The sequence below is a fragment of the Procambarus clarkii genome, chromosome 34 (assembly GCF_040958095.1).
Source record: "Procambarus clarkii isolate CNS0578487 chromosome 34, FALCON_Pclarkii_2.0, whole genome shotgun sequence".
Lineage (NCBI taxonomy): Eukaryota > Metazoa > Arthropoda > Malacostraca > Decapoda > Cambaridae > Procambarus > Procambarus clarkii.
The window spans coordinates 12433228-12455962 of record NC_091183.1 but is presented as its reverse complement, the minus strand read 5'-3'; positions in this window follow the sequence as shown (position 1 = coordinate 12455962).

The window sequence follows — 22735 nt, the reverse complement described above, 5'->3', positions numbered from 1 at the left end:
TCAATTAGAGGGTGAGTCTTTAGGAGAGATTCGATCTCACCTAAACTTACATATTCGCCATTCTTTAATCTCTGGAAATTTATTTTACGATCAATTATGCGTAACATTCCTGATTCACAATTAATCTCCCCAATATCACCAGTTTTAAAACTCCAAATACCTCTTTTGGATAAGAAAAAGTCTCCACCATCATCTCCTTTTCCAGTAATCTTTGAATATTCTCGGGCCACCATAGGACCACTCACTACAACTTCCCCTCTAGGATGCGGCTTATCTGTCGTTTTAAAATCTCCTTCAATCCAATCAATTAATGATAGTTTTACTCTATAATTAGGATCACCACAATGTAATACATCATCACTTTTGTTGCTGCTAGTAATACAAGCCGTAGTTTCTGTGGTACCATACCCTATTATTACTGAACAATTGAATAGCGTTCGAAGCTTTTGGTATGACTCTTTTGAAATTAAATCACCTCCAATGATAACTGTCATCAATCGATTACCAAAAAATTGCTCACATATTTTCCGTAAAATATATTTATCCCAAACATGAGTAATCCATTTCAGTTTAATTTTTTTTTCAAAGGCTATATGATCCCAAATTGAATAATTATTTTTTGTAATTCCATTCATTATATATTTTAACATGGAGGATACAAAAAAAACACAAGTAGGTTGAGCTTCAATAAAATCCCCATGACATCCTTCCAAGATCTGCGGACTTTTGTTAGTTAATGTAGAGGGTGAGGAATAGGCAATTGTAATATTCATAGCAATACAAGATAATTCAATTATTAATTCTGTGACATAAGCCAATGGAAGATATGCTAAGTATAAGTTCCCCAATTGTCGATAATCAGCATGAATACAAAATGCTGATACTGCAGAGAAAATATTACCATGAGTTAACTTCACTCCTTTAGGTTCGTCAATAGTACCACAGGTATACATGATAAATGCCACATCACTCTCATCAATATATTTAATGTTATCCTTACATATATCCTCATTTTCTTTGCCGGCAAATATTAAACTATAATATGAAATTATGTTAAAATTGTCACTCGTTTTATATGGTGAAACTGTTGGTCCTATTTTATTGATATGATCATCTAAGATAATGACATAATCTATTTGAGGACAAGTAGGTAAAATTTCCTTCTGGAGTTTAGCTAATAATGGTCCACAAGAGGTAATAATAATTCGAATTTCTGTTTCCAAAAGAGAATTGATAATTGTTTTGGGGGGCAAGTTTGTTGGAAGACTGACGACAATTGCCCGTTGTCTAAGGCATCCAAGAGCTGCAATAAGCCATTCTTTCTGGGTTTCAGCATATATGGCAATCGATTGTTGTTGATTTACCCTATTATCATTATTATTATTATTAAAGTTAAAATAATAGTTTAAACCAATGCTGAATTTAATTACCAATTCATTGACCTCTTGCTAAGACTGGTATATATATTTTCCTAGATTAAATTTTTCTATACATTTGTTTCCACCAAATCCTTGTCTTTTTTCTAAAAGCAGTCGAGTACCTAGACAATCATCTAAACCATAATTGGCAGCAGCAAATTGTAGAATAGAAGGGGCTGTAATTGCTTGAGACTTTATTAAATTATTAACTAGAAAAAATCCATCATATCTTCCTCCCTTTTTGAAGCTCATATTTAGAAAAAAAATAGTCTTGGTTTCTTATTATATTTATATATATATATAAAAAATACAGATTCAGCACTTTGAGATTTGGAGAAACGACAATTTATATCATTACATTATTATTAGCTGTTTTACACTAATCAAGTGTGGACCACTCACTGAAGGTCCCAACACAATCCTGACTTCTCATCCTTTCCCTCCTTATCCTCGTCCTCTTTTCCTTCTTATTACTAATCACTTTCCACATTGATATTAAATTTAATTCTATCAAATGGAACTAGGTCATTAATATTTTTAGCTAACAGCTTACATTCCACCTCATTATGGCCATCCTGAAGCACATGATACCCAAATTTTTGGTTGGTGTCGAGAGACGACTCTGTATGATGGTGTATTCCAGACGTCTGTTAAGATTGATGTTGAAGGATATGTTGTTGGCTGAAGTAATAAACAGAGAAAATAAATTTCCCCATAATCCTTCTCCTTATACAAATGGTGGATTCTCTACTGTCTGCTCCCATCTGGTGACATCATAGTATTTTGGGGTTACCAGGAGTAGGGGGAGAGGTTCAACAATCTCATCTCATCCTGATATTTGGCATAGGTACATGACTACTTTCCTTCATTTTGTTCTATTATTTAGATTTTTTGTATCATAACCTTTATAGAAATTTGAATTGGATTCAAGTTTATTAAAAAATAATATGATAATTTTACCATCATTAAAAAAAAAAAAAAGAGGAGGATAATTGATATTTTTGAAGGAAGGAAAGAAGAGAACGAACTGTAGTAGTATATAATGGTCTATTGGGATTATATGAAAATGGTGGTTCCTTCTCCAGTTTCTCCTTTTTTTTCCTCCACCTCTTCTACCATATCCATATCTTCAGACCCCTCTACCTTAATGTTCAATTTTATATTTTTAAATATAATGTTCCTTGTCTCAATTTTAAATTCCACTTCATTGTTACCTTCTTGAAGTTCAAGTTTCATTACCACAAATGGCGGTAATGAATCTTCTTCCATTGGGAAATCATATTTTGAAAATCCCTGTATAAATAAATCTTGACTGGCTGCATGGGTACATGATATCCAGAGTCTATTCATGTAAATTGGTTTGGATTCATTTTGTGATCTTACTCGTATTGATTCTATATGATTAATTAACTGGACATCTCGTATTTCACTCAAATCAGTAACGTCAACACTATCTGAAATATTCCATGGAAATATTAAAACAATTGGGTTTTTGGAATAATATCCTTTATCATATACACAATTTTGCAATATTTTATTTATGTGAAAAGATTCACTATTATGCCAATATTTGTAAGCATTATTATAATTAATAAGAAAGCTATTAAAAGGTTTTACTATGGTATTTTCAATTTCAAATTTATTCTTAAGATTATATGATAATGGTAATGTAGGAACAATGAAAAAAACTGATTTTATTCTTAAATCTTCCTCAATAAAAGGGAAGAATAGTGATTCTAAAATTGATTTCCTGTTGTATTGTTTCCCTGTTTGAGTCATAGAGAATTGTACCAGTTCATGAGGCACAGAATTTTCTATTTGACTAATTGAAGAAGATTGTAATAGGCCTTGAAGAATTTCTTTGCCTCCTCCTTCACTTCCTCTTCCATCTGCATCTGTTCCTTTGCCGCCACCTCCTCCTCCTTCACTTCCTCTTCCATCTGCATCTGCATCTGTTCCTCCTCCTCCTCCTCCTTCACTTCCTCTTCCATCTGCATCTGTTCCTCCTCCTCCTTCACTTCCTCTTCCATCTGCATCTGCATCTGTTCCTTTGCCACCACCTCCTCCTCCTCCTCCTTCACTTCCTCTTCCATCTGCATCTGCATCTGTTCCTTTGCCACCACCTCCTCCTCCTCCTCCTCCTTCACTTCCTCTTCCATCTGCATCTGCACCTTTGCCACCACCTCCTCCTCCTCCTCCTCCTCCTCCTTCACTTCCTCTTCCATCTGCATCTGTTCCTTCACCTCCTCCTACTTCACTTCCTCTTCCACCTTCATCTGTTCCTTTGTCGCCACCTCCTCCTCCTTCACTTCCTTTTCCATCTGCATCTGTTCCTTCACTTCCTCTACCACCTGCATCTGTTCTTTCACCTCCTCCTCCTCCTCCTTCACTTCCTCTACCACCTGCATCTGTTCTTTCACCTCCTCCTTCACTGCCACTTACACTTCCACCTGCTGCATCTATTCCTTTGTCTCTTCCTCTTTCTCCTCTTTTACATAAATAAATAATTATTATAACTGTTATAAAGAATAATATTATTATTAAAAATACAGTCATTGCTTATTGTTTTTTATTTAGGATAATTAAAAAAAAAAAAAAAAACTTTTTTCAAAATACTCCACCTCATATCTAAATTAACGAAATAAAATTGTTCTGCGCAGCTGAGTTGACAGCACATTGGATCGAAATCCCGGGTGCCCGCGAGAAACATTAGGTAGAGTTTCTTTCACCCTGATGCCCCTGATTCCTAGTAGTAATTAGGTACCTAGGAGTTAATCAGCTGTCACTGGCGGCTTGGTCTAACTAGGATCCGGTCACGGGAACACTAAATAGCCCAAAATCATCTCAATATAACCTCAAGATATTCCCGTTACCAGGGTCATGTACAAATTATCATTAAAACATTAATATTGTTTTTAGAGAAATACAAAAAATGGAAAAGCAGCAGCAACAGCAGTGTCTTTTCAATTATAAACTGTTTTTTGATAATAAAAGGAACGTAAAATTTCCAGCCATTTTATGTTTACCAACATTTATATTATATACATTTTCAATAATCTTAGATTATTACATTCAAGCTCTAAACCCTTCTTATCAAACCAACTCATCAACTATTCAGTCCGCCAATAATATCTTAATTTCATCCTTTTTATATACACTTCAAACAGTCGTCAATATGGTGGTTTATGTAGATGATGAAGATGGTGATGATGACAGAGATAATAATGGTATCCAACTAAAAAGTCCCAAGGAACTTCATAATATTTTCTTATTCGAGGCCCAGTCTATTATTAACAGTAAAATTAAGAATAATAATAAATATAAAATTAAGCCTTCATTCTTTGCTTTAGAAACCTATATAACAAATGATATCAGTCGCTTAAAATATTTACAACAACTTTTTCAGACAAACTTTCGCATTAATGGAGTTTCAAATTTGGTAGATCTTCTGAATAAACTAGAAGCTGATGGGGCAGTACCTCTTGTTGAAGGCGAATTATCTTTCATTTCAACAGCCACATCTAAATTTCCACCCGGTTCATTGCATTATACGACAGCTACCACAAAAACATTTCCTTTGCCTCAGCGTATGGGTACAAAATTTTGGGGCCCATTTTATTGGCGAATATTCCACACACTGGCCAAATATAGCCAGAAAGATGATCGGTTTAGAAAAGATTCCAACATAGCATATGTTATAAATAGCTATCCTAGCCTGTTGCCCATTATTGTTCCATGTCCACAATGTCGACAACATTATTACATTAATATTCGTCCCAGTAAGCTGTCTGATAATTTATGTCAGTTGGAAAATTCAACTCCCAACGATATATATTCTCATATTCATAACAGTGTTACAGAGAATTTAATTCCCCTAAAATAATTGATACAATAGATCTTAGGTCAGGATTCATTAGGAGTATTTTGTCTAAACAAGATGTGGTTGATGTCTCTGTTCTAACATACATTACATTAGTGTTAGCTTTTGTATAAAAAGATACAAAGGAAGAGGATTCTGAAGAGTCTTTTTTGCTGCTACTGTTGTCAATAACCACAATAAATATATATGTTTTTTGAAGACTGGGCCGATTAATTTCATTTTCAAATTGTTCGACTAGCCGCCTGATATTTAGAGGTGAACTATTATAATGAGGTACATTTAGTAACTCTTCATCTTCATTGTATCCATTTGCATTACCATGCGTCACATAAATAACAAGAAAGGAATTGGTACATATTGGTAGTTTGGGTGGAAGTATCTCTAACATCTCTAATAGATCATCATAAGTGCCATTATTCTCATTACTTTTTGATGGTAAATAGAGAAGCTGATAATTAAGACTTTTTAAAATAGTTTCAATATTCTTCATTATTGTCAGTTTTCTATGTTTAAATATACTATCAACAACAACACCAGCATAACAACCATCTGGAGGAGGTTGATATAGTGATGTAATCTGTCCTATGTCTATTTTGTTCTTCAACATGTTGAACTAAATTATAGTGAATGAAATGGTAAGCTATATATATATATATATATATATATATATATATATATATATATATATATATATATATATATATATATATATATATATATATATATATATATATATATATATATATATATATATATATATATATATATATATATATATATATATATATATATATATATATATATATATATATATATATATATATATATATATATATATATATATATATATATATATATATATATATATATATATATATATATGCGAACAAGCCTGAATGGTCCCCAGGACAATATGCAACTGAAAACTCACACCCCAGAAGTGACTCGAACCCATACTCCCAGATGCCACGCAACTGGTATGTACAAGACGCCTTAATCCACTTGACCATCACGACCGGACATAATGAGGTGATAGCCGAGGCTATTTGAACCACCCCACCGCCGGCACTCGGATAGTAATCTTGGGCATAGCATTTTACCAAATCACCTCATTCTTTGGGGCACACGTGAGGAACACAAATGCGAACAAGCCTGAATGGTCCCCAGGACAATATGCAACTGAAAACTCACACCCCAGAAGTGACTCGAACCCATACTCCCAGATGCCACGCAACTGGTATGTACAAGACGCCTTAATCCACTTGACCATCACGACCGGACATAATGAGGTGATAGCCGAGGCTATTTGAACCACCCCACCGCCGGCACTCGGATAGTAATCTTGGGCATAGCATTTTACCAAATCACCTCATTCTTTGGGGCACACGTGAGGAACACAAATGCGAACAAGCCTGAATGGTCCCCAGGACAATATGCAACTGAAAACTCACACCCCAGAAGTGACTCGAACCCATACTCCCAGATGCCACGCAACTGGTATGTACAAGACGCCTTAATCCACTTGACCATCACGACCGGACATAATGAGGTGATAGCCGAGGCTATTTGAACCACCCCACCGCCGGCACTCGGATAGTAATCTTGGGCATAGCATTTTACCAAATCACCTCATTCTTTGGGGCACACGTGAGGAACACAAATGCGAACAAGCCTGAATGGTCCCCAGGACAATATGCAACTGAAAACTCACACCCCAGAAGTGACTCGAACCCATACTCCCAGATGCCACGCAACTGGTATGTACAAGACGCCTTAATCCACTTGACCATCACGACCGGACATAATGAGGTGATAGCCGAGGCTATTTGAACCACCCCACCGCCGGCACTCGGATAGTAATCTTGGGCATAGCATTTTACCAAATCACCTCATTCTTTGGGGCACACGTGAGGAACACAAATGCGAACAAGCCTGAATGGTCCCCAGGACAATATGCAACTGAAAACTCACACCCCAGAAGTGACTCGAACCCATACTCCCAGATGCCACGCAACTGGTATGTACAAGACGCCTTAATCCACTTGACCATCACGACCGGACATAATGAGGTGATAGCCGAGGCTATTTGAACCACCCCACCGCCGGCACTCGGATAGTAATCTTGGGCATAGCATTTTACCAAATCACCTCATTCTTTGGGGCACACGTGAGGAACACAAATGCGAACAAGCCTGAATGGTCCCCAGGACAATATGCAACTGAAAACTCACACCCCAGAAGTGACTCGAACCCATACTCCCAGATGCCACGCAACTGGTATGTACAAGACGCCTTAATCCACTTGACCATCACGACCGGACATAATGAGGTGATAGCCGAGGCTATTTGAACCACCCCACCGCCGGCACTCGGATAGTAATCTTGGGCATAGCATTTTACCAAATCACCTCATTCTTTGGGGCACACGTGAGGAACACAAATGCGAACAAGCCTGAATGGTCCCCAGGACAATATGCAACTGAAAACTCACACCCCAGAAGTGACTCGAACCCATACTCCCAGATGCCACGCAACTGGTATGTACAAGACGCCTTAATCCATTTGACCATCACGACCGGACATAATGAGGTGATAGCCGAGGCTATTTGAACCACCCCACCGCCGGCACTCGGATAGTAATCTTGGGCATAGCATTTTACCAAATCACCTCATTCTCTGGGGCACACGTGAGGAACACAAATGCGAACAAGCCTGAATGGTCCCCAGGACAATATGCAACTGAAAACTCACACCCCAGAAGTGACTCGAACCCATACTCCCAGATGCCACGCAACTGGTATGTACAAGACGCCTTAATCCACTTGACCATCACGACCGGACATAATGAGGTGATAGCCGAGGCTATTTGAACCACCCCACCGCCGGCACTCGGATAGTAATCTTGGGCATAGCATTTTACCAAATCACCTCATTCTTTGGGGCACACGTGAGGAACACAAATGCGAACAAGCCTGAATGGTCCCCAGGACAATATGCAACTGAAAACTCACACCCCAGAAGTGACTCGAACCCATACTCCCAGATGCCACGCAACTGGTATGTACAAGACGCCTTAATCCACTTGACCATCACGACCGGACATAATGAGGTGATAGCCGAGGCTATTTGAACCACCCCACCGCCGGCACTCGGATAGTAATCTTGGGCATAGCATTTTACCAAATCACCTCATTCTTTGGGGCACACGTGAGGAACACAAATGCGAACAAGCCTGAATGGTCCCCAGGACAATATGCAACTGAAAACTCACACCCCAGAAGTGACTCGAACCCATACTCCCAGATGCCACGCAACTGGTATGTACAAGACGCCTTAATCCACTTGACCATCACGACCGGACATAATGAGGTGATAGCCGAGGCTATTTGAACCACCCCACCGCCGGCACTCGGATAGTAATCTTGGGCATAGCATTTTACCAAATCACCTCATTCTTTGGGGCACACGTGAGGAACACAAATGCGAACAAGCCTGAATGGTCCCCAGGACAATATGCAACTGAAAACTCACACCCCAGAAGTGACTCGAACCCATACTCCCAGATGCCACGCAACTGGTATGTACAAGACGCCTTAATCCACTTGACCATCACGACCGGACATAATGAGGTGATAGCCGAGGCTATTTGAACCACCCCACCGCCGGCACTCGGATAGTAATCTTGGGCATAGCATTTTACCAAATCACCTCATTCTTTGGGGCACACGTGAGGAACACAAATGCGAACAAGCCTGAATGGTCCCCAGGACAATATGCAACTGAAAACTCACACCCCAGAAGTGACTCGAACCCATACTCCCAGATGCCACGCAACTGGTATGTACAAGACGCCTTAATCCACTTGACCATCACGACCGGACATAATGAGGTGATAGCCGAGGCTATTTGAACCACCCCACCGCCGGCACTCGGATAGTAATCTTGGGCATAGCATTTTACCAAATCACCTCATTCTTTGGGGCACACGTGAGGAACACAAATGCGAACAAGCCTGAATGGTCCCCAGGACAATATGCAACTGAAAACTCACACCCCAGAAGTGACTCGAACCCATACTCCCAGATGCCACGCAACTGGTATGTACAAGACGCCTTAATCCACTTGACCATCACGACCGGACATAATGAGGTGATAGCCGAGGCTATTTGAACCACCCCACCGCCGGCACTCGGATAGTAATCTTGGGCATAGCATTTTACCAAATCACCTCATTCTTTGGGGCACACGTGAGGAACACAAATGCGAACAAGCCTGAATGGTCCCCAGGACAATATGCAACTGAAAACTCACACCCCAGAAGTGACTCGAACCCATACTCCCAGATGCCACGCAACTGGTATGTACAAGACGCCTTAATCCACTTGACCATCACGACCGGACATAATGAGGTGATAGCCGAGGCTATTTGAACCACCCCACCGCCGGCACTCGGATAGTAATCTTGGGCATAGCATTTTACCAAATCACCTCATTCTTTGGGGCACACGTGAGGAACACAAATGCGAACAAGCCTGAATGGTCCCCAGGACAATATGCAACTGAAAACTCACACCCCAGAAGTGACTCGAACCCATACTCCCAGATGCCACGCAACTGGTATGTACAAGACACCTTAATCCACTTGACCATCACGACCGGACATAATGAGGTGATAGCCGAGGCTATTTGAACCACCCCACCGCCGGCACTCGGATAGTAATCTTGGGCATAGCATTTTACCAAATCACCTCATTCTTTGGGGCACACGTGAGGAACAAGATTACTATCCGAGTGCCGGCGGTGGGGTGGTTCAAATAGCCTCGGCTATCACCTCATTATGTCCGGTCGTGATGGTCAAGTGGATTAAGGCGTCTTGTACATACCAGTTGCGTGGCATCTGGGAGTATGGGTTCGAGTCACTTCTGGGGTGTGAGTTTTCAGTTGCATATTGTCCTGGGGACCATTCAGGCTTGTTCGCATTTGTGTTCCTCACGTGTGCCCCAAAGAATGAGGTGATTTGGTAAAATGCTATGCCCAAGATTACTATCCGAGTGCCGGCGGTGGGGTGGTTCAAATAGCCTCGGCTATCACCTCATTATGTCCGGTCGTGATGGTCAAGTGGATTAAGGCGTCTTGTACATACCAGTTGCGTGGCATCTGGGAGTATGGGTTCGAGTCACTTCTGGGGTGTGAGTTTTCAGTTGCATATTGTCCTGGGGACCATTCAGGCTTGTTCGCATTTGTGTTCCTCACGTGTGCCCCAAAGAATGAGGTGATTTGGTAAAATGCTATGCCCAAGATTACTATCCGAGTGCCGGCGGTGGGGTGGTTCAAATAGCCTCGGCTATCACCTCATTATGTCCGGTCGTGATGGTCAAGTGGATTAAGGCGTCTTGTACATACCAGTTGCGTTGCTTCTGGGAGTATGGGTTCGAGTCACTTCTGGGGTGTGAGTTTTCAGTTGCATATTGTCCTGGGGACCATTCAGGCTTGTTCGCATTTGTGTTCCTCACGTGTGCCCCAAAGAATGAGGTGATTTGGTAAAATGCTATGCCCAAGATTACTATCCGAGTGCCGGCGGTGGGGTGGTTCAAATAGCCTCGGCTATCACCTCATTATGTCCGGTCGTGATGGTCAAGTGGATTAAGGCGTCTTGTACATACCAGTTGCGTGGCATCTGGGAGTATGGGTTCGAGTCACTTCTGGGGTGTGAGTTTTCAGTTGCATATTGTCCTGGGGACCATTCAGGCTTGTTCGCATTTGTGTTCCTCACGTGTGCCCCAAAGAATGAGGTGATTTGGTAAAATGCTATGCCCAAGATTACTATCCGAGTGCCGGCGGTGGGGTGGTTCAAATAGCCTCGGCTATCACCTCATTATGTCCGGTCGTGATGGTCAAGTGGATTAAGGCGTCTTGTACATACCAGTTGCGTGGCATCTGGGAGTATGGGTTCGAGTCACTTCTGGGGTGTGAGTTTTCAGTTGCATATTGTCCTGGGGACCATTCAGGCTTGTTCGCATTTGTGTTCCTCACGTGTGCCCCAAAGAATGAGGTGATTTGGTAAAATGCTATGCCCAAGATTACTATCCGAGTGCCGGCGGTGGGGTGGTTCAAATAGCCTCGGCTATCACCTCATTATGTCCGGTCGTGATGGTCAAGTGGATTAAGGCGTCTTGTACATACCAGTTGCGTGGCATCTGGGAGTATGGGTTCGAGTCACTTCTGGGGTGTGAGTTTTCAGTTGCATATTGTCCTGGGGACCATTCAGGCTTGTTCGCATTTGTGTTCCTCACGTGTGCCCCAAAGAATGAGGTGATTTGGTAAAATGCTATGCCCAAGATTACTATCCGAGTGCCGGCGGTGGGGTGGTTCAAATAGCCTCGGCTATCACCTCATTATGTCCGGTCGTGATGGTCAAGTGGATTAAGGCGTCTTGTACATACCAGTTGCGTGGCATCTGGGAGTATGGGTTCGAGTCACTTCTGGGGTGTGAGTTTTCAGTTGCATATTGTCCTGGGGACCATTCAGGCTTGTTCGCATTTGTGTTCCTCACGTGTGCCCCAAAGAATGAGGTGATTTGGTAAAATGCTATGCCCAAGATTACTATCCGAGTGCCGGCGGTGGGGTGGTTCAAATAGCCTCGGCTATCACCTCATTATGTCCGGTCGTGATGGTCAAGTGGATTAAGGCGTCTTGTACATACCAGTTGCGTGGCATCTGGGAGTATGGGTTCGAGTCACTTCTGGGGTGTGAGTTTTCAGTTATATATATATATATATATATATATATATATATGTATATATATATATATATATATATATATATATATATATATATATATATATATATATATATATATATATATATATATACATTAGGAAAAAAAAAATAAGTTATATATTTTTGTTTATTATATTATGGTGGTTATAGTTATAATTTTATAATTCATATAGTTTATACAATTTTCTTAATATTCTATTTTAAGTTTCTAAGGGAATTATGATGGTGATCAAAATGGAACAATGATATGAGATATATAGTACTTGAAATTTTTCTTCTTTTCCATCATCATCTGTTCTATTACCACATTTTTTTTTTGGGGGGGGGGGATGGATAAAGTTGGAGTTGGTGGTGGTTGTTGTGGTGGTGGTGGTGGTGGCAGTAATTTAAGTACCTAAGGAAATGATGGTGATGGTGAAGATGGAGGGGTGTTAAAAACAACTTTTTCTGATGAACATAATGGATCTTGGATAAGGTTAGCGTCTGTTTTTGCTGTGGATGTTGATGGAGATGGAGATATAAATGCTTGCGATGATTCTTCTACTGATAACTCTGAAGCCGAAATTTCTTTTCCTTTTCCTTCATCAGGTTCCATTACCACAACTTCGGGAATGGGTATATTTGGAATTGATGGTGGCAATGTTTTTTTATAAAACTTAATCAAAATACTTTCCCATTTGTCCATTTTTTTATCTTCATGCCCTGCAATGATGCAGTATTTACTTTCTTCTCTTTGACTTTCTTTAAATACATGAAAAGTTTCATCCACTTTTTGGATAATTTCTTCCTTGGTTTTCAGTTTCCTATTACCTGAATTGTATGTAATTAAATATTTTTCGTCTTCCTGTTCTTCATTAATAATCATTAAATTATGATATAGAGCATTAGGAGATTGTGATTTCCTTTTGCGTGATTGTTTCTTGTTAGTTAATTCAACCACTTCAGGTTGATTAGCAATTGCTGCTATGTCCATAACTGATGCTGAAGTTTTAGTTTGAGTGGGATTCTTCCTAACCATTGTAAGGTTTGGGAGTCAGAGAATAAATAATATCAGAAGGAAGGGTACTGTACTTTATATAGGAATGCGATGTAATATTTTTTAAACAAATACTAACATTCTTTCACTATAATGACCTCTTACAAATGGTTAATGCCTATTAGGGGATATAAAAATACATCATTAAATATCGAAAAAGCTTTCATGGGTAAAAAAGTTTCCCAATTGGGACAAAAACAACAATCATATTATGCAATAAAACCTTTAAAAATTTCATTAGAAACTTATGATGACATTTTATTAAATATTTGCAACATTAAATCTAAATCCACTAATTTTGAAAGCAACATGAAAGGAAAACAAAATATTGGAAATGAAAATATATCGTATAAGTATATACGAATATCTAAATTAACAAACAAACTGGTTAAGACAGATCTAAAATATTTCATAGCATTTAGTCAGTCAATCTGTCCTAGTTGTTACTTTGTAAATTGTGTAATTTGTATTGATCGAAATAAATTTAAACGTTACATGAGTAATTATAAAGTTTTAACTAGAAACTTAAATGATAGTTATCCTCGTTTTATAAAGTGCTCTCAATGTCATTTAATTTTCAAACCCCATGAAGAATTATTATCAAGTGTATTCCCAAATGCAAATTCAGTCCAGGGTCTTTCTAATGCTATTTTTCGTTATCTTAAAGTGAGAAACCGTATTTTTCGTCCAACAACAGGTGGATGGCAATGTAAAGCGTGCCAAACAAAATATGAACATTCATATGCTGAATTTAGAATTTACCTTAATCATATTTGGCAAGGAAATAGCTCATCAAAACCAGATAATAATAACACTCATGATAAATTCCTCTTTAGAAACCCAAGAATATTATTTGAGCGACTTACAACCCAATCACAATTTGAATTAAGAAATGATCCTAATGAACTTAATTATAGTGTGCATATAAAGTTATCGAATGGAATTCACCGGTTAATTCCACCTTTAGCCTTCCTTATGAATCATCAACGATCATTGCCATTTTACTAAAAACTTATTTCAGATCCTAGTGTAAATATGAGTAAAGTTAAAACGAGTTATGGATCAGTGTTGAGTCGAATGAAAAGTGGTAAATTTTCTTCTATACGTCAACATGGACACAATAAACGATACATTGGTTCAGCCCGCGTCATTATTACCCCCTGTAATGAACTTGAACCAGATGAATGTATTCTTCCTATTAGTGTATAGAGACGACTAGATTGTCCACGTTATGTTCTTGCCCACCGTTATCCTACACTTGATGATAGAAATTTTACCTTGCATCAGGTGAAAGCTTTTTGGATCTATCCAGTCATGGCTATCCCCACTAGCATTGTGCATGGTAATCATGCCGACTTCGATGGTGATGCCATGCAAGTTATTCCAGTAAGTCATAATGTGGCTTCTGAAGCTGAAGCCGTTATTTTTTTCCATCCTCGTACAAATTTTGTCTTACCAGGTAGTCTACGTTTAGCTTTTGATCATGATGAAATTTTAATGTTATATTACCTATATGGTCTTAACAGAAATGAAATTCATGGAGCTCTGTATCGTTTAGCTATAACTGAATCTTCCTCGAGAGCATATGATATATTCATTCATCTTAGAAAGATTTGTCATAAAATAACTAAAACTCAAAAAGTTTTTTCGATATCTTATAATGATTTGCTACAGTTTATTCGACAACCTACACCATCCTATGTTGATTTTGTTGAAAAAATATTTCCTAGTGTAAGTAATAATAATACTATAAAATGTATGATTCAGTCTGAATCATCTCGTTTTTCAATCGATCATTTATGGCAGATTGTCGGCAAAATAAATGAACGAGCTCATCAAAGTTTTCTTGAAGGAATGAACCGTCAAAGCTTTATTAAAATGGCCCAACTGTCACGTGATGCATCTAATAAAGACATAGCTCTATATGGATATGCTTATATAAAACTATTGTATTGTACTTGTTTACTTATTTGTGGTTATGACGGTAGAATTTATACACCACGTGGAATTCTCGCTGCTGACTGTCTGGAAGATATTTTATAATTTAGTTTAATTTTAGTGGAAGAAAAGAAAAGAAAAGAAGAACGAGAGAGAGAGAGAGAGTGAATGAGAGAGAGAGTGAATGAGAGAGAGAGTGAATGAGAAAGAGAGAGAGTGAATGAGAAAGAGAGAGAGTGAATGAGAAAGAGAGAGAGAGAGAAAGAGAGAGTGAATGAGAGAGAGAGAGTGAATGAGAGAGAGAGAGAGAGAGAGAGAGAGAGAGAGAGAGAGAGAGAGAGAGAGAGAGAGAGAGAGAGAGAGAGAGAGAGAGAGAGAGAGAGAGAGAGAGAGAGAGAGAGAGAGAGAGAGAGAGAGAGAGAGAGAGAGAGAGAGAGAGAAAGAGAGAGTGAATGAGAGAGAGAGAGTGAATGAGAGAGAGAGAGAATGAGAGAGAGAGAGTGAATGAGAGAGAGAGAGTGAATGAGAAAGAGAGAGTGAATGAAATTATTTGGGATGTGGTGGTAGTTTATAAATTGACTTCATACACAGTTTAAATGTAGATATGATAAATAAAACCCAGTAGGCTCAGAAATCTATATTGGTTGATTAAATGGGTAAAAGGGAAAGGAGTCAACTCCCAAAATAATGAAAAACATTTGCTTTCTCACTAGCAACAACGAACAATGAGACAGAATGTCATATAAATTAAGAGCTCCCCCCCCCCCCCACCCAACCCCACCACTTCTCTCCACCGGGAGAGTAGCACCCAGAGCCCTCCGTCAGACCTTCAGTTTGTGGCTCCAGTGTGCCTCATCCACATCGTGCTCAACCTGCTCCCAGCCACACACACCCACCGCTCCACAACACATTCAGTATCCATCTATCTTTTGACCAATCAATAAGCAACATACTGGTCGTCCTACTTCTGGAGGATTCACAGTAAGATTAAAGTTGTATTATTATTATTATTATTATTATTATTATTATTATTATTATTATTATTATTATTATTATTATCCTTTTGTCATATATTTGATTATTAAAGGTTTAAAACACTTTAGTGCACAAAAAAGTGAATGTCACCAAAGCATTTGCTATCCCACCACGAAGTAAATAAACACGAAGATGACTCGCCGTGACACCCAAACAGAAAGTAAATGTTCATACTCTTTCGTTTGTTACCAGCCTCACAGTCATCCTACAGCGCTTATTTTGATATCACGGAACTCACAATAAAATTCCCCACCCAGACATATGCCTATCAATGTCTAATTATGTTCCACACGAGTGTGGGAACTGGGCGAAGCGTTAGCCGTGATTTCAGCAGCGACGTCACTGTTGTGATTGTACCCATGAGCGTAAAATTTTTTTTTACTTTGCTCATGTTTTTCAAGTTTATACTTATTTCACACCGGTTTTTTTGGTTTGTATAGTGTTCGGAATAAAATTCTCTACACAGACATATGGATATAAATGTAGAATCATGATCGCGGCCAACACAATAGTGTGTGGAGTGCGCGATTACCCACGTTGTGTCACCAATTCAATAGTCTCTCCTTCAAATTACAATACATTACCGTTTTCTCAAATAGGCACACATTGCCTATTAGAGAAAACAAGAAATTTAATGGCAAACATATTCATACAAACCCCAAGTCGATCGAGTAGTATATACCCACTATAACACAGTCCGTAAATGTAAGTCGTGATTCGACAAGCTCTTAAATAAACCTTCCCGTAAATCCAAATGAAGTTCTCAGAAAAGTGTTAATTAATTAAATTTAATTTTCAAATTATTGAACTATCCTTTTTTTTTTTTTGCCTCATTTTTCTCTGAAATGATATACTTTCATTATGAAATAGTCAATTTTTCTAATAAATTATGGTAATTTCTTTTTTTTTTTTTACAGTTAAAGATGGTGTGTTGTTCATTATGCAGAAATTAAATAACTCTTGACTGTCCCATTTGGCATTAATAATGGATTTGCAGAAGAAGAAGAAAAAAACAAAAACAAAAAAAAAAGTTGAAAAAGAAAGATCATGATAAGCAAACAACTGCTAATATTGATCTAGAAATTTTATTTATAGAAAACGATAAAGAATTAGATTATAAAGAATTAGATGTTTTTTACCAAATAACACTCTGTTCAAATACATTTTATATCCATATTATTTTTCGCAATCTATCTCCAGAAAAAAATAAATGGGTTAAGGATTATTTAATGACTGACAATAAATCAATATCATTCATTAGAATAACAGATATAATTAATCAGCATGCAAAGTCATTAAATAGTGACAAACTAAAAATGTTGACTGTACTATTTGAAAGTGTTATCATCAAGTCAAGTAATGATGAAATTGATTAAACAAATGTAAAATGTTTCACTATATAAAAAAACTAATTGGGTTATATTTATGTAGCAGAAGAATATTATAGTATTATAATACAAGAACAAAAAAAATAAAAAAATATATGACAGTATATTTATCCTTCTTCTACCTTTCTCTTCTTGTAAACTTAAATATGAAACCCAAACTAGTTGAATTATCCATGCTAGATTATGTGTGGATATATTCATGGAATGTTGAAGAACAAGACTTTTATGGGATTCCAGTGCCTCAAAATCAAATTCAAGATAGTGGTTTAAATCGTGAAAATATAGTACCACAAGACCCTATACGAGTAATTTTTGATGCATCAAATTTTGATCACTTAGTTTTAGTTACACAACAACGTGAACTATTTGATCGTTCTATGATATTTTTGTATAATTGTGGGCTGATAGATTATTATACTCTTGAAGCTGAACATAGTCAGAGTGGTCATTTGATTATGGGCGAAGCCTCATTGGAAGATTTGCAATTGGAAAAATATCGAGGTTATGCTGCTCGCGTTTTTTGTAAAGGTTATCGTAGGTGTATGGATCTCTTTAACTTTCTAAAATATAACTATCATCCATTTGGTATTAATGCTATGGGTAAATATTTTAATTCATACCAATGTTATTTTGACTGTGAACGACGACACAATCCAAAATTTCAATCTAGGGGTTTATTTAAAGTACATGACAATCAACTTGTTTTTGTGAGTGAGGATATCGACAACTTTTTTCCACCATATCGGATCCTCTCATTTGATATAGAAACTAGTCGGCATGATTTAACTGGTGCCATTCCTCTAGGGGATAGTTCATATGATAGGTTAGTTGCTACTTCTTTTCAGACAGCAACTGTAATGAATGCCCAATATCCAACTGAATTAAGTGACATAAATACCCTTTTGGTTGTATATTATCCAAATTCTCAAAACAAAAATAGAGAATTTTCCATGATAACTAAACAAGGAATTTCGATCCATGTTGAATTATATTCTTCAGAAAAACAGACTCTTTCTCGATCTTTGGAGTTACTAAGCAAACCTCAACATATTTTCGCTACTGGTTATAACACTGATGGATACGACCATCCATTCCTCTTCAAACGAGCACTATTTCATGGTCTTTTACCTGAACATTTATTTTTCCACACTTACACTTTAAGGTCATATTGTGATATGAGAACCATACCCCATATGACTCCACCTTGGATTTTAGATGTAGATGTTATGATTTGCCGTAAAAAAAAAATTCCAGTTGGTAAGTTTCTTGAACCACCTTCTGATAGTTTAGATGCTTGTGCAGAAGCTATAATGGGCCGCAATAAAGTAGATTTTAATATTGTAGCTATAAATAAAATGTATAAAAATTTAGAAGACAATGGAGAGGAACCGGATAGTTTTTTTTTTTTAAATTTTCTAGATTATTGTACTGTAGATGTGGATCTGGTCACTCAATTGAATGGGCACCTTAATACTATTAGAATTACAATGGGTTTATCTCGTATGGGCGACCTTGACCCATACCATTGTCTTGGTGCCAGTTCTACAGCTATTGTGAGACGTTACCTTATAAATTTACTTAATTCAATTTATACGGCTCCTATTGACGAACATCTCATTAATAAAGTAAACTGTTATTCACAATCTCAATGGGAAATAGGTCGTACTCTTCCACAAAATCGATACGCTAGACATTCCATCGAACAAAAGGATCATTTGGATACAGGTAGAAAAAACACTTACAAAGGCGTTGAAGTTCTTGAACCGAAAATTGGAGTACATTTAGCTTCTAATACTCATTCAATATTTGTTTTTGATTTTTGTTCATTATATCCTAGTTTAATTATCGACTATAATTTAAATCGAGGGTTCGTGACTCGAATTTCACGTTGTCAACTCCCAGAAATTGATGAAAATTTATTTCATATACTTATTATGGATGAAGATCCTTATTTTGCTTATGTTAGTGTTAAAGTCCAAGAAGGAAAACCATACACTCAATCACCATTACGTCAGATATGTGAAAAATTAGTAAATGAACGAGGTATTATGAAAAAATTAGGAATGACCACTCAAGCTAACGCTCTTAAGATTATGGTAAATTCTATTTATGGGGCAATGGCGGCCATTAAACTACTCGCAGATGAACTGGTCCCATGCATGGTTACTGGTTATGGTCGGTATCATCTTAATCGGGCTCAACATTTTTATACTAAAGATGAAAATGGAATTGGAGCGACAGTTTTATATGGCGACACTGATTCATTATTTCTGAAGGTATCTCGTTCAGCAGGAACTGGAGATGAATTGGCTAATCGTTATAATACTAATCTCAGACAAGATATACCTTCTACATGTTATCTCAAACTAGCTTTCGAAAATGCATTTGGTGTTCTAGTGCTAATAAAAAAAAACATTATATGGCTATACAAGAAAGACAAGTTGGCAATAAATGTAAAATCAGTGGTTATAAAAAACGTATCAACCTTAGTAATCATCGTGACTTAACAAATTTATTGCAACATGTTCTTATGATTTTACGGGACAATGACTCAGCTCACATTTTTAAGAATATTAGAAATGAAGTAACACAATGGTTTAATCAAATAATAAATCAAAATGATGATGAGATCAACCACCAGCGGTTTTTGAGTACCATTAAAATTCGACCTCTTCATATGTATAAATCAACTAGTAGCATTCATTATTGCTTGGGAACTAAAATTGAGAAACTTCATCCAGGTACAATAACAGCAGAAGGTGGTACTCATATTTCATACTATACAATGGTACCATTAGTACCAAGGGCTTTAACTTTACCCAAGAGTGTGTGTCTATGTCCAGCTATTACATATAGACCCAAAATACAAATAATTAATCGTTTAATGGGATTAATTTCTGATATAGGCCAAACTGTTAATGCTCTTATTCAGACTGCTGATTCAGAAAATGCGTCTCAATATAGTATAGAAAACTTAAGCTTGGATTATCAAAAAAATGAAAGATATCAGCTGTATGAAAAACATGTTGCACATGGTTATAGAGTTTGTAATCTGAGTGCCTGTGAGCTTTTGTTAAATATTCCTTGCATTGAAATAACTTCAATATGGCCCTCATTTCATTACGAGTGTTTAGAAAATTCAAAATTTTATATGTCGTCTTTGACTAGAAAACATAAATGGTGGTATAGTACTACTACTACTACTACTACTACTACTAAATAATAATAATAATAATAATAATAAGAAAAAAAATTCTGAATGTAATTTTATTTTACGTACAACTTTTCATTATGATAAGACCAAAAGAAAAATGTGGGTGACTCTAGATTCTGATGCTCAATGTCGAAAATTTAGCAATTTAAAAAAATATATCACATTTTCTTTCTGGTAATGTAAGCAAACTGACACATTTGGTACCAACGATCTCAATGGTGAATAGTAGCAATATTAATAATACAGACATTTTATTCACATTAAATTCTAACTGTTTCGAAGAGATGTTAGCCTTTTTTATTTTTGTTTATAGTTTGGAGTGTGATATGTATGATATAATTATGGAAAATAAACAAAATAAGATAGATAATGATGTTGATCGGTGGTTAATTATATTACCATTTGTCGCCATAAGGCGAGACACATTAGCAGAAAATTCATATTATACATTTTATTAAAAGTTATATATATATATATATATATATATATATATATATATATATATATATATATATATATATATATATATATATATATATATATATATATATATATATATATATATATATATATATATATATATATATATATATATATATATATATATATATATATATGCAAACAAGCCTGAATGGTCCCCAGGACAATATGCAACTGAAAACTCACACCCCAGAAGTGACTCGAACCCATACTCCCAGAAGCAACGCAACTGGTATGTACAAGACGCCTTAATCCACTTGACCATCACGACCGGACATAATGAGGTGATAGCCGAGGCTATTTGAACCACCCCACCGCCGGCACTCGGATAGTAGTCTTGGGCATAGCATTTTACCAAATCACCTCATTCTTTGGAGCACACGTGAGGAACACAAATGCGAACAAGCCTGAATGGTCCCCATAATGGTCCCCATTATGTCCGGTCGTGATGGTCAAGTGGATTAAGGCGTCTTGTACATACCAGTTGCGTTGCTTCTGGGAGTATGGGTTCGAGTCACTTCTGGGGTGTGAGTTTTCAGTTGCATATTGTCCTGGGGACCATTCAGGCTTGTTCGCATTTGTGTTCCTCACGTGTGCCCCAAAGAATGAGGTGATTTGGTAAAATGCTATGCCCAAGATTACTATCCGAGTGCCGGCGGTGGGGTGGTTCAAATAGCCTCGGCTATCACCTCATTATGTCCGGTCGTGATGGTCAAGTGGATTAAGGCGTCTTGTACATACCAGTTGCGTGGCATTCTGGGAGTATGGGTTCGAGTCACTTCTGGGGTGTGAGTTTTCAGTTGCATATTGTCCTGGGGACCATTCAGGCTTGTTCGCATTTGTGTTCCTCACGTGTGCCCCAAAGAATGAGGTGATTTGGTAAAATGCTATGCCCAAGATTACTATCCGAGTGCCGGCGGTGGGGTGGTTCAAATAGCCTCGGCTATCACCTCATTATGTCCGGTCGTGATGGTCAAGTGGATTAAGGCGTCTTGTACATACCAGTTGCGTGGCATCTGGGAGTATGGGTTCGAGTCACTTCTGGGGTGTGAGTTTTCAGTTGCATATTGTCCTGGGGACCATTCAGGCTTGTTCGCATTTGTGTTCCTCACGTGTGCCCCAAAGAATGAGGTGATTTGGTAAAATGCTATGCCCAAGATTACTATCCGAGTGCCGGCGGTGGGGTGGTTCAAATAGCCTCGGCTATCACCTCATTATGTCCGGTCGTGATGGTCAAGTGGATTAAGGCGTCTTGTACATACCAGTTGCGTGGCATTCTGGGAGTATGGGTTCGAGTCACTTCTGGGGTGTGAGTTTTCAGTTGCATATTGTCCTGGGGACCATTCAGGCTTGTTCGCATTTGTGTTCCTCACGTGTGCCCCAAAGAATGAGGTGATTTGGTAAAATGCTATGCCCAAGATTACTATCCGAGTGCCGGCGGTGGGGTGGTTCAAATAGCCTCGGCTATCACCTCATTATGTCCGGTCGTGATGGTCAAGTGGATTAAGGCGTCTTGTACATACCAGTTGCGTGGCATCTGGGAGTATGGGTTCGAGTCACTTCTGG